The following is a 14,889-nucleotide window of genomic DNA, read 5'->3' as shown; positions in this document are numbered from 1 at the left end:
TACAACAATATACACATATAAATAAAATTAATAAAATCTACATATGCACGTCTATTTTCAAATCTTTTTCCTTTATGTATTTTTTTATAATATAAATGTATATCTCTTCTATACGAAATGATAATTATAATGATCAGTTTTATTATAGAGAAATATATATATGTTATGCCATTGATTCTTATTTTTTATTTTCATTCGAATTTAAAATAAAAGCGTTCTTATAATTCAAATGTAACTTTATTTTAATATTTCAGAGTAATAATGTTGATCATGTTTCATAGGAATCGTTATGGTATAAGAAGTATTTTTACAGAAAGACTTAATATATGTTGCATCGCGATGTTAGCAGCTTATATCCGTAACTGTACCATGCATACTACCGATTCTTTCAATTAATTACTATACTTCTGTAAGTTATACTGGGATACCTGAGATAATTTTGGCGATATACATAATTTAACATATTTTTAGCCATTTCTCTTTGCAACAAAAACACATTGCAAAAATTCCTAGTAAATAATAGTTGCTGTTTTCGAATTATAAATATTATTATTTGTATATTTCAAAACAAATAAATTTCTGTTTGCAGAAATATTTGTTACTTAAATTAAACTATAAAATTAAAAATCATTTATGTATTGGAAAAAATAATTAGTTAATTAATCTATATATGTTCAAAAACTGTATAAAAATCCTAATTTAACTATAATAAATTTTGTTGAAATATATTTGTTGAATATGTATGAATCTTTGTTTCATTAAATTGAAATTCTCTCTATATCTACAATTAGTATATCTTAAATTCATATTTGATCAAAAATAAATGCATAGGCGAAAGTGAAAGTAAAATAAGTAACATAAAATTAAAACATATAAGTAGATAAAAAAAATATATATATATTATAAGAACGACCAGAAATGTAAAACTTACTGCTCGCATATGTGTTAAATTAAAATTAAAATTTGAATGGTGTAGACTTCATTGCCGGAGCGTTTAAAATTAAATAAAATGAATCCATTATATATAAATTCAAGCTACAAATTTTATTTATCTGTTTTGATAATTCCTCATATATTTTGCGAATCTTTATTAATTCTTTTGTAATGTTACATAAATAAATAATAAAAAAATAAGATAAGATAGCAAAAATGAAAAGAAGGAGTAGAGATATAGTAGATAAAAAGGCAAAAAGTTAAGAAAGGAATTCTGCGGATCTATTAATAATTTTTAATAACTGAATGTGTATTCTTTTACACTGCATTTAAGCACAGTGTATTAAATAAAAAATTGATAGCATTCGATCGATTTGCATTTCGATTTCGTTGAAAAATTAGTTTCCATTTTTTTTTTATATGTTCCGCTTTATTATATGATGGGCATTAACCATAAGTTTTATAAGCAAAAAAGAGAATATGAAATCAATAATCTATCTCTTTAGCACATACATGTATAAATTTTGTCTAATTGAAATAAAAAAGTTCCATATTTATATCAGTCACGTAATATTTTTAAGGAAATCACAAAAAATTAATGAAATATAATCAAGCAATTATTGAATATGTTATATTGAAGTGTATATTAATATCATATTCAAAAAATTACATAATTATAAAAAAATATATAATAATAAATAATAAAATAATATGTAATAAATCTTTTATTAAAAATAATTTATGGGCAAAGAAATTTAATTAAAATCATAAAATGCCGGAAAAATTATTACGCTATCCGAATCGTTATGTGGAATATGTAGTTTAGGCAAATACGCTTATTGTTTGACAGAATAGAATATTAGAATGCGCAGCAATTTCTTTCTAATTAGTTTTTAACTTCTTGCGTTTTACAAAAAAGTATCTTATATATGTGCATTTATATATTACTTCCATTTTCTCTCTCTTGTTTGATATATTTATTCAAATCTTATCTTCTTATCTTCTTAACAATACAAAACAATCACATCTTCTCTCTTAAGCATATAATAAAAGTAGAGGTAATATATTTCTACTGTATGGTACAGTAACTTTATGGAATAATATCTTCCAGTACGTTGATAATAGGACATCGTCAGTATTCACTATAGTGGTTACTACATAATATTGTATCAGTGAGTATAATTTTTAGCATATTAAGTGTATTCATTGGTTACAAAAACTTTCTACAAGCAGTATACAACTAATTAAAAAAAAGAAAAACAAGTCAACATTGTTGTCGACGTGTAAATAGGAACGAGTGATATTTGGTTTTCTCAAGATGCCTCGATTACTTAGGAATTATTCAAAACTCTTTGTTTTGCAGAAACTGAAATAAGGAATGAAATAAGGTATCGTGTTAAGAATGGAATGAAATATACAGCTCAGACTTGATAAACGGTTTTTAATTTTAATTTAGACGCACGCTTCGATTTAGAACCTATGCAATTTAAATATAATATGTTTTTGAATGTTATTAAAGATCGTAAACTTACATTGTATATTTAATATCTTAACAATAAAATATGCATTTTTTAAATTTGTATGATTATGTACAATTATTTTAAAAATTATGAATTTTAATTTGTTAGTTTTATAATTTTATTAAAAAAATTATTATCATAATATGAAATATGCGACAGTGTCTCAACACTATACTTTCTATGCACTAATTTTAAAATCGTAAAAATGCTTCAAATTATGCTTTTTACCAATTATATCCCAATCACTCTTGATTTAACTTTAAGCTATGCAATACTCATTTAAAAGAAGATTCTTTTTATTTTAATAAAAATGTATATTATATCCACTTCACTAATTTAATTCTCGTTTAATTAATTGAGACGACCAAAATAAAATTTATTTAGTGCAATTATTTAGGGTGCAGTGCTATTAATTAATCGCTAAATCGATTTTTAATTGAATTCAATGTTTCATACCTAGGATCTAAAATTCAAATATTTCCGGCGAAATGGATGATTCAAAGATAAATGCAAAAACAAATATAATCTTATATAATCTTATATAATATTTAAATAACAAACTACTGTCAATATGAAGTGAGATATGCACGGAGCATTAAATATATGAAATGCAAATTTACTAGGTTTGTAAAAATTTTGTAATTAATTAAAAAAATAAACATCTATTATTTTTAGAATTTTACTGTGGAAAATAATGTTTATGGCTGTCGAACGGGGCAGGAACGGCTATCGAACGGCTATCGAACGGGTCAGGAACGGCTAACGAACGGGGCAGAAACGGTAACGAACGGCTATCGAACGGGTTCTGCTGCACTAGAGTGTCATTTCTTTCGTTGCTCTTCTGTGTTTCGGTGGTCTTGTGCAATGGCTGAAGAAAACGTAATTATCATCGACGACGATACGGATGATGATGATTATTGGATAGATCCAGTTGTGGCGGAGAGGATGGAGATAGAGAGAGAGGAGAGAGAGAGGAGAGAGATGGAAGATGATGGATCTGATATAGAACCCTTGGCGAAGGACAGTTATTATGATAGTGACAATAGTGTCGATATTCTTGATGAACGGTTACAAAAGAAACAGCGAGATTTAAGCATACCTGAAATAATGACATACAACGAAGCAACAAAGATATGTTGCATTTCCTATTACTATATGGAAAATGGATCAAAATATTGCACCGAATGCTTTCTAGAAGATTCGCATCAGTTTGAAGAAATTAGTTCTGTTCGAGAACATAGAACCATAGCTTATGTTCATTTGGAAAATATGTCATGCAAAGAGTGCAGAAAATGTTTGAATCAAATATTGGCCTGCAACATATGCCCTATTTGCACAAATTAAAATAGATGAGTCATGGATAACATTGTAAGTATCTTTTAATTTATTATATATCAAAAGTATCTTAAAATAAATTATTAAATAATATAAACTAATGAAATGCATATGTTTTCTTCTGTTTTCAGAAACGGCTTCCCCAACATAGCCCGACAGCCTATTTTATATATTATTATTATTTTTATTTTATATTGTATACTTTTTTTTATTAAACTCACACATTTAAATAAATTATATATTTTTAATTGTAACAAAAAAAAAATTGCAATTATTTACACGCCTTTCCCTTGCGCTCCAATCCTTTGCGTGCTCTCGCACGCATTAATTATAAGTCTCGCTATCGTTCTCTCTCGTACGCGTTCTTTTCGCACTCTTATCGTTCTCTCTCACACGCGCGGCAAGGGCGTAAAGCAGTCGAACATCGGTATCATAAACAGAAAACATAAAAAAAAGGAAGGTTCCAAGATCCATTTCTCTTCATAGGAATACTGTTCATATTGTTTATACCAAGCGTAGAAAAAGACCATGAAAGGATCACTAATGGTTAATATATACAGTGGGTGTAAAAAATATTCGTACACTAGTGTAACCCTTCCAGTTTTGAGACCTTTATAATTCCTACAGCGGAGAGTAACATTTGATTTCAATCTCAGTCGTGTATTGTCCGAGAGGAGAACGTCAGCGAGTTTAACCGTGGTATTTCTTTTTCCGTATGTGCGATTATTTCTTACGCTGTATAAAATGGATTGTATTTTTAATTTTTCGTTTTGGAAGAGGAGTTTCATAGACCTCTTATTTTTTGTAATATTAAAAGTGGCATTCGTCTGGAAGGTAGGTAGTGTTTTTGTGAAAAAATTGTTTGTATGTGTATGTGTATGTGTATTTTTTAATATATTATTTTATAGTACCCCAATGATGTCGAAATTCCCGGGTTCGTCAACATAGAGCATCGACGCAGCGTGTGGGCGGAGCGGTGGAACGCGCGACATGATCTCGCGGAGGAATGGGGCGACACCCCGGAGAGTTGCCAAGATAACGATGTAAATGGATCATAGAAATATCTTGACATCTTTAACTTGCGGCTGCTCTTCGGGATGGAGTCCCTATCTGATGAAATATGCGAACTATCGATTATAAGATATGAAGAGGAAAGAATTCTGGAAGAGGAAAGAATACGGCAAATACAAAGAGAACTGGAAGAGGAAAGAAGAAGACGGTTACAGGAATACTGGCGGCACTTTGCAGCTCCAGGGGGCTAAGGTACATATTTCTTTTTAAAATTTTTGTTATTAATTATTAAGATTAAATTAGTTTTTTTTATTTAATTAAGATAAAATTAATGTAGCGTTTTTCCTGTTTCAGGAGCTGCCTCCCCCTTACAGCCCCGCGCACCGTCCGCATTATTTTATATTCATCTTTTTTTTTCTATATTTTATTAATTTTTAAATTTTATATAATTTTAATATTAAGTACACACACACACACACACACACACACACACACAATTTGTAATACTCATACACATTTTTTAAATAAATTTATATTTCAGAAAGAAAAATGTATAATTATTTACGCACCTCTCCCTTGCACTACCCTTTTCCCATTCTTTGCGCTAATTATAAGTCTCGCTATCGTTCTCTCTGGTACGCATTCTTTTCGCACGCGATATTATCGTTCTCTCTCACACGCACGGCAAGGGTACAAAGCAGCTGAACATCGGTGCTGATACGTTGCAATTCTTCCTAGAAAAAATATGGAAAATAATTCTGGCCCTAATATCCAATCCTCTTCAAATACCGTTGTTTATCAACCGGACATCGGTTTATGATTGTTTATATTTGTCATAAAACATCCAACACGTCCCCAAGCGTCCCCCGCCCCGCCCCGCAGCCCCCGCGCCTACGAAATCCCCTCCGTCCCGCGTGACGTCATTCCCCCGCGCCACCGAAAACCCCCTCCATCCTGGGTGACGTCATTCCCCCGCGCCGCTGAGATCCCCTCGCGCCTCACCCCCCCTGAGAGGACCTGAGTTAGAACTCTCCTTGTATACCTACTATTATTAACGTTTAAGAAATCTTAACATGTTATATTTTATTTTAAAACTTAAAAATATATGTGTATTAAATCAAACATAATATTAAATTCAAATGTTAATGCTATCAATATCAAATTATTATATCAATGTTATTAAATATTTGAATAAATGGAATATTATTATTTGATCTTGATAGTATCATAAATTTGTAAATTGTAAATTGTAAATTATAAATAGTTATAATTGTGTTTTAATTATAATCTAACATTAATATTTTAATTGCAAAATACAATACAATTATGACTATAATTATATTATATGAAATTGTATTTACGATCGTAAATTTTTATGTAAATTACACGAAAAATTATCGAAAGTATACGTATAATGATTACATAGTAATTAACATAATAGTAATTCATTAAATTAAAGTATTTATTTCTGTAGTATATATTTTTGGAATATTCATAAAAGAGTAACTGTTTGTATTTTCATGTCAAAGAGTCATTAATAAATTCGGAAAATTTTTATATAAAACATAAAAATTCGATGCTAAATTAATGATTAAATATAAGCATTATAAAATTTGACGGACGCCTTTGTTACAGAATCGCGAGTCAATTATTATGAATTTAATGATATGCGTTATTTATTTACTAGAACAATACAGGCGCGAGCTTCGCGCGCGCCATTTATATTCTTTTTCATTGTACATATTAATGACCTTAAAGAATATTGTTAAGGTCACGTGAAAATCACTTTCAATTTCAAGCACTTTAATTATTTTTTATTAAATATACTTTCTTAGTTATGAGGCTTGAAATTTACAGTAGTTTGACATAAAAAATAAAATATCTTTTTAAATATTTAGTTTTTGGTAATCTTACTTTAATGTACAAAATAATGAGACCAATCAATTGGTATAAAGAAAAATATAATTGTTTTTAAAAAAGTATGTAATTTGCAACCTATTTTTTAAAAATCAATTATGTTTTTTTTTCACATCAATTGATTGGTCTCACTGTACATAAAAATATTAAGATAAGATTATCGAAAACTAAATATTTGTAACGATGCATTCCCGGCATCGTTCCGAATTCCCGGCAGAACACCAGCCGGAAGCTGCCGCTCGGCAGAACACCCGCCGGGCAGAGGCAGGGGCGCGGTGCGCCCACCTTTTTTAATCTTTCCGCATACGGCCCCTAAGCCGTTAATATTAAATCGGTCGAATACCGCCGATCATAGTCGACGTGGCCCGAACCGCCGACCGGCGAAAACCCGCGTTCGGCGCACAACCCGAACCCCTCCGAACGGGCCCGACCGCACCGTTTCCGAAAAACCGTTCGGAAGGGGTTACGCCGCCGCGCGCGCCGACGAGGGCAATTAGCCGGTATATAAAAGGGCACATTTCGGCGTCTAATCACCATTCTCCCGATCCGCTCTTAGCTGTACGCTACAGAGAACAAGAGAATCCTTACGAGCACAACTACTGCGGGCAGAAGGTGGAGTGAACTCCGTCTTGGACGAGCGATCTCGATCCCATAAGTACGCGTGCATCCGCCTGATCCTGCAGCTGAGCCATCACGGAAGGTGGAGCTCAGAGCCGCCCCGAGTCGAGAGTTCTCGACCCAGCTGCAACGCGATTTCCATCCTTCGCGACGCGATCCTATTTCGCGCATTATAACGAACATCGAGCGCATAGCGCATTTGATTATCGCGGCCTCCGCCGCCGCGTATTTCTGTTACCGAGCGCATTCATTTATTGCGGCCTCCGCCGCCGCCGTTAAAGCGCATCGCGCATTCATTTATCGCGGCCTCCGCCGCCGTCGTTAAAGCGCATCGCGCATTCACTTATCGCGGCCTCCGCCGCTGTCGTTAAAACGCATCGCGTATTCCTGTATCACGGCATCCGCCGCCGTTATTAAAGCGCACCGCCTAAATCAAATCGAACGCCGGCTTTAAGCGAAACATCTGGAAACAAATATTCCCACGAAAGCGACCGTCGATCCCGGGAAACCGAGGATTCTCGGAACACCGGGATTCCTCGCGGAAAAAGCGTCGCAAAAACGCGTGCAGGCTCGCGCGCTATAAACACGAACACGTGCGCGAAATCGCTTCCGTATTTCGATCGAAATTTGCATCTACGACGTTTGCCTCATTATCGCGTGAATTATCACTCAGCGAGATTAATATACCGCACGACACACGCACCCACACTCACACGCGCGCACACACACACACACACACACCTACATTCTGTACATTTATACGTTACATTTATACAAATTCCAAATAAATACATCTAGTCACACACAGCGCGTATTTCTTCTAACGAACCTTGCACCGGCGATTTATCCGCAGCAGCGAAAAACGCCCGAAAATACGACCGTTACATATTTTACAAAATTTTATTCTTTATTATATTTTTTAAATCAACTACTGTAAACTTCAAGCTTTATAACTCTGAGAGTATTTAATAAAAAAATAATTTAATTATAGTGTTTTGAAAAACTTTCCAGATAAGTTACAAAAGTATGTAATAAAAAATTGAGAGTTAAAATAGATATGAATGTATTTATACATATCACATATATAAATTAATTGTATACAAACAAATATATAAAATTGATATAGGTTAGCTTGTAAAATACATATACCTCGCTCTTTCTTCCTTCTCTCTCTCTCCTCTTTCTCTCTCTTCTCTCTTTTCTTTTTTTTCAATGTTATGATGAACAAATATATATTTTAATGGAATCTAGTGAGCGTTTCGACAAATCTTCCGTCCTAAATCCACAACCTCGATTACACCGTAATCGAAAGAAACACTTTTTTTCTTGTAAACGCTAAAAAATGATAATATTTATTACAGACTAAATTAAATTTATATATATAAATGAACTGTAATTATAGGTCAATAAACTTTAATATAAATAATACAATAATAGAAAGGGCTAATAGACCCGGTGCAAGTTAGAGAATATGGGTGCTTTCCATTAGAGAACGCATTATACGTATTTACACAATTAGATATACATAGATCAAATATTTCAATCTTGAATTAGATCCTATTCAATAATATTATAGTAAAATTATTACAATAAAAATTAAAATAAGTAATAAATAAAATGCATACAAATACGAGTTCGCAGAATAATTTAACTACTATACTTTATACTTAATTATACTATTATACTATTATACTATTATACTATTATACTTTATTTTTAATATTTATAATTTCTAAATTATATTAAAACGATAAAAACGAGAAAGTCAAGTCAAGTCAAGTGGTTATAAGATAACACGTCATTTCCATTAAAATGCACATCGTCACACAAAAATAAATCGTAAAATGCATGTCACTGATCATTAATCTTTGATATTTTGATGAACATGAAGAGAGTTTATATGTAGAAAATTATTCAATGAAAATAATATACACCCGGCGATGAAAGATCTACAACTCGTATATGTATACATTTTATTTATTATTTATTTTAATTTTTATTTATAATAATTTGACCATAGTATCACTGAGAAGAATTTAATTCAAAATCGAAACGTTTGTTCTATATATGTATTATACATTTAAATCTAATGCGTTTTAAAGGGGTTATACATATACATACACACTTTATTATTTGCGCCAGCTCTATTTACCTTTTCTATTATTATACGAATCATCTATACAAATTATGAATATAAAGAACGTACCTTTCTCTTTTTGTTCTTCTTATCTCTTTTCTGTCTCCCTTTCTTTCTTTCAATTTCTCTCTCTTTATTTCATATAAAAATAATCGTCCCGACAAACTATTCTTGCAGAATCAAGAGTATCACGACTTTTTCTTCCTGCAGCACCCGTAATTAAAGAGGACATTTTTTTACTAAAAAATGTTAATATTATATATTAATTATATAATTATATTATATTTTATTATATAATTATTGTATGTATACAATTTATAATCATAATATAATTTATATATGTATGTATGTATAATACATACCTGTCTCTTTGTTCTTATATGTTTATCTCTCTCTTCTATCTCTCTCTCTTCTCATTAATTTCTTTAATAACTCCGTAATTTTGAAGACTGAGCTTCAAAATCAAAAGCTTAACCGCAAATTGTCAAACTGTCAAACTGCTAATTCTCGTAATGACAGCTGCTCGATGCTATGAATTAGAGACCCTGTATAACACAGGGCCTCTACTATGAATTTAATGCACAACGCGAATCGAGATCGAAACGACCAATCAGCATCGCGGAAAAGAGGCTTCAAAACTTCGATAAAAACGAAATTCACTCAGTTAACATGCCTTTTTTAGAGAAGGATGAATTCCATATCGCGCGGAACTGAATATTCTTAAAATAAATTATTAAATTATGATTGCGAAAATGCCGTGTTCTTTCCGCGTTCTCTTTGCGTCCTTATACAAGATTATCATTTTAACAGAAGAATTTTATCGCTGTCCCTCTCGTCAGATAATATTCCAAAATATTGCTAATTAAATATAAAGAAATGTCGAATAAGAGAGTGAAGATTCGATGTGATAAGTCAACGGTTAAATATTAGCTTCACAAAATTTAACGATCACCTTCGATATTATAGAATCGCGAGTTAATTATTATGAATTTAATAATTTGTTTTTTTAGTTATATTTGTATTCACGAATTTTTTTTTTCGTATCGGAAAATATTCATAAATAAATTAATAAATTACCGTTGCGAAAACACCGTGTTTTTCTCGCGTTCTTTTTCGCGTTCTTAGACGAGATTGTCGTTTTAATAAAAGAGTTATCATTGTTCCTTCCGTTAAATAAACATTAATGAAAGTTGCGTGGCTCGTACCGCCGAGAAGTCGAAACGATTTGGAAAATTATTTCTCATCGGTTCTTGTAAGATCCATTCGCGACGTCTAGTTCGGTACTCTGTTGAAAATTGGGAATTTTTATTGTAAGATTGAAGAAACTAATCCCAGGTTTTCCGATAGCAATTTCCAAAAGCAGTGATTTCGATAGTAATTCAACGACGATACGCTTCTTTAACGTCGAATTAATTTAAATAATATATATTTAGATGAGAGAAATGTATCTTTTCTTTTCTTCGTTAAAAATGTTCTATGATTATTAGGATTGGTATTATTATTGTCTATATATATAATGCTAGAAAGATTTAATAGTAGATTAAATATGGATATAGCGTTGTGTATAAATTTTAATTTTTCAAGTAATTTCATATTGTAATTAATCTGTATAAATTTTTTGATAAAAATGATTACGAACGAATATATTTTTAATTAATATAATTTGTCTCTTTTGAAAAATTATTTTTAGGTGCTGGGGATATTAACATTAATTTTTAGTTTCTTTTAAGAAACTATTTGCAGGTATTGGACATCCATCGCCATTTTGAAATATTAGTTTTTAGGTATATACCATTTTATATACATATGTATAATAAAATACATGCACAAATTCACGTATCCAAAATATTTTCATAATTTTTAATAATGTTATATATTATATATAAGCGAAATTATACATGAATGTTACATAAAATGTGCGAATACTTAAAAATTTCGAGACAAATCGAATGGGTACCCCTATATCAGTAAGATAGTGATTAAAAGAAAAGAAAGTATTAATTTAAACGTTATAAGAATAAGAATCTAGAGAATTAATCCAGAATTAATTGTTTAAAATTATTTGATTTATTTTATTTTGCACACTGTACGAATTGAAATTTTTTAAATCTTGCTGATATCGGATTCGATTCGTCTCGTGTGCGCGAACGGTACCCCAAATTATATGTGTTCGCACATTTAACACATACTCCAATAATGCATGTATTTTATTATTTATAAATATAATCGTTCGTAATCACATTTCAATAAAAAAGGTCGTTATATCCATTTAATTTTCAATAAAGAAATATATTTCTTAATAATGGAAGAACATGTTTTCTGATGTGCATATCAATTTCGTGAATTAAAGATAATGACGAGGGATAATTGTCGTTGATTTATTACTGAAATCATTGCTATCGGGAATAGTCCGGAAGATCCAGGATTCATTCCCTCCTACAGTAAAGTTCCCGACGTTCAATGGATCACTTAATTTTTTTTCGCAGATTGATCTTGCGAAATCTGATGTAGAAACAAGATGTTAATCGTTCTCCATTTTTAAGATCGCTCCTCTTTTTACCGGTATGTCACTCGCATATCTGCAATTGAATATTCTGAATATTATCGATTTATTTATTCGTCGCGTTTTATCGCGAATTTTAAATCGCGATTTATCTTATAAAAATTCGCAAGTAAATCGGTTGGTGAATTGCATATTCACAAACATTACAGACCTCAAATGTTTGTCGAAATATTTTCGATTTTCTATTTATACGTGATAATAATTACATCGCGCACGTGTCTATTGAGAGCTTCGATTATTATATTATAAAAATTATACGTATCGCGATCAAATATTCCACATATTATCGACTTATTTATTCGTCGCGTTTTCTCGTGAATTCGAGTCACGATTTATCTTATAAAGATTCGCAATTGACTCGGACAGTGAGTACTGTATTCGTAAATATTACTGTCATCAAATTGTCTGTCAAAATATCTTCGCATTTATGTGATAATTATATCGCGCGCGATTATAATGTCTATTGATTCGATTATTATATTGTTGCGCCCCCGTGTCCCGTCCCTGCGGATGTATTCGCCACCCGTTATTTTGTCGGCGGGAAGTACGTCGACGGAAGAAGATCGCCTCCGCGCGCGTTGTCAAGATATTGTTTTCAACAACGACTGTCATTGAGTCCGAGCCCAGCTGTCAAGCTGATCGGTCGCGCGTTAATCTGTGTTCCGTTATCCTGATTTTCCGAGTTCTTGTATGTTCTTCGTGGTTTCATTAAAGTTGTTGTGTTCAAAGAACCGTGTTCTTATTCCCGAGTGCGCGGGTGCGCGAGTGTGATCGTGTGCCGATAGTTGTGCCGCGCGCGCTTCGAGATATATCGCTCCGCGGGCGCAACAATATTATAAGTATACATATCACAAACGGATATTCCGAATATTATCGATTTATTTATTCATCGCGTTTTCTCGGGAATTTTAAATCGCGATTTATCTTATAATTTAATCGTTGACTTATATATTGAAACTTTGTTTATCTTTCCACGTCTTTGAATTTTGTTTTTAATAGTTCGTGCAAAATGCTGGTAGTGCAAATATTTTCTTCTATAATTTAAAAGACGATCGATAACTTTATTAATGACTGTTTTAAACGTGATTCTTTACATTATTTAAATCTTATTTAACTCTACAATTATATCGATTATTAGAGGGACTTTGAAAATCATTCGTTCTGTTATTTTCTATTATACGTGGCCACAACGCGATTTTTAATTATATTTTAAAGCTTATAGAGCTCATTTCATCTTATTCAGCTAATCATGCGCGAAATAGGATATATGTATTTTATTCTTAATCGTGAAATTCGTATAAAGTCGCGTATTAATCGCAAATAAATCGGACAGTAAATTTTATGGTCATAAACAATACGGATCACAAATGTTTGCCAAAATATCTTCTGTCATCATCATTTGTGTGATAATAATTATATCGCACGCGTGTCTATTGATGGTTTCGATTATCATATTATAAAAATTATGCGTATCTCGCAATCGAATATTCCGATTATTGTCGATTTATTTATTCGTCGCGTTTTTTCGCGAATTTTAAATCGCGATTTATTTAGTAATTTAATTGTTGATTTCGAAGTTTATTCTATCTCTTCATTTTGAATATTTCCTTTGATAATCTATACAATATGCGCCAGTAATGCAAATACTTTCTTTTACAATTGAAGAGACGATCAATAATTTTATTAATGACTCTTGATCACGATTATTTACGTTATATAAAACTTATTAAAAATTCTATTATTGCATATCTATTATTAATAATAAATGTCGCGTAATTAATCTTCGCTGATCAATCTCGTCTGGACTATGTAAAAATTTTTAGTAAATTTTATATTATACGTACATTTTGGACATTTTCGTGTAATAAATTATTCCATGTAATAAATTATTTTGTATTTAATTTCGAATTATATTTTATATTAAATTTGTATTATATTTTGTCATATATTTTGTAATATGTATTTAGCATAAAAATATTATGCATAAAAATATTATGTTGGTATAAAAATTATAATAAAAATATATAAAAATAATGTTAGCTATATTAAAATGGAACATATGAATTCTTTATATTTTATATAAAGAAAGAGACTTAAAATATTTTGCAACATCTATATTTTTCGAGTCTTAATTATAAAAACTTCAGAAGAATCAGTGATTAATTTGACAAATTCTATACATGTATTAATAATTAAATTTTTAAATAATTAAAAAAATGATTGATAAATATCAAAGATTAGTTTACTGCTAATTAAGAAGATTTATAGAAATACGGTTAAAAATGTTTTTATCCCACAGCAGGCATTTTGTGTTTTGTAAATAAAAAGATATAAATATGACAATGAATATAGAAAAATATTTATTTCATCTTTGAATATTACAGTATCTTTCGCGATTGAATAATTTATTTACTATCAATTTACATACATAAGTATCTTGTTATACAGCACTCGTGCCACTGGCATTTCGTGCACATAGCATGGAACAAAACCAGAAATTGTGCATATTATATATTACCCTCTAAGAATATTTATGGACATTGGCTTTGTAGTTCATGTCCACGTTTTCAATGTCCAGACGGAATATCGCTTTCAGGGATCACCTAAAAGCAGGCCATGACACTTCTCAGTCTTCTCTCTGTAAATAACACACACATGTATCATATGTGTATGTATACACGTGGTTGTTAACTCTCTGCGCATGCTCGCATTAACTTTTTCGGGTCCAACCTGTAGCTGCCTGTAGTAGCTGATGCGTTGTTGATACGGTGGAAGTGGGAGGATTCTAGGAAATTCTATGTGCTATCAATGCGCGCATTAAATGAAACGGAATAGTTTTCTCTGCAGCTTATGCG

At 31.1% G+C, this 14,889-nt stretch overlaps 2 long non-coding RNA genes across 2 annotated transcripts; one reads left to right on the top strand and one right to left on the bottom strand.

Moving 5' to 3' along the window:
- The first annotated feature begins 2,949 nt into the window (after window positions 1-2,949).
- On the top strand, window positions 2,950-5,296 carry LOC145974832 (uncharacterized). Its single transcript, XR_014439813.1, has 3 exons — window positions 2,950-3,821; window positions 3,920-5,051; window positions 5,154-5,296. It is a non-coding gene; the product is annotated as an uncharacterized LOC145974832 (long non-coding RNA).
- A 2,951-nt stretch (window positions 5,297-8,247) lies between these two features.
- LOC145974833 (uncharacterized) lies at window positions 8,248-10,091 on the bottom strand. The gene is made up of 3 exons (XR_014439814.1): window positions 9,834-10,091; window positions 9,541-9,710; window positions 8,248-8,669 (listed from the first exon to the last, which is right to left on the bottom strand). It is a non-coding gene; the product is annotated as an uncharacterized LOC145974833 (long non-coding RNA).
- Window positions 10,092-14,889: the final 4,798 nt, after the last annotated feature.

Source organism: Camponotus vicinus, unplaced genomic scaffold, assembly GCF_025532165.1.
Source record: "Camponotus vicinus isolate PSW18456_S1 unplaced genomic scaffold, iyCamVici1.0 SCAF_7, whole genome shotgun sequence".
Classification (NCBI taxonomy): Eukaryota; Metazoa; Arthropoda; class Insecta; order Hymenoptera; family Formicidae; genus Camponotus; species Camponotus vicinus.
This window is presented reverse-complemented; position numbering and strand designations above follow the sequence as displayed.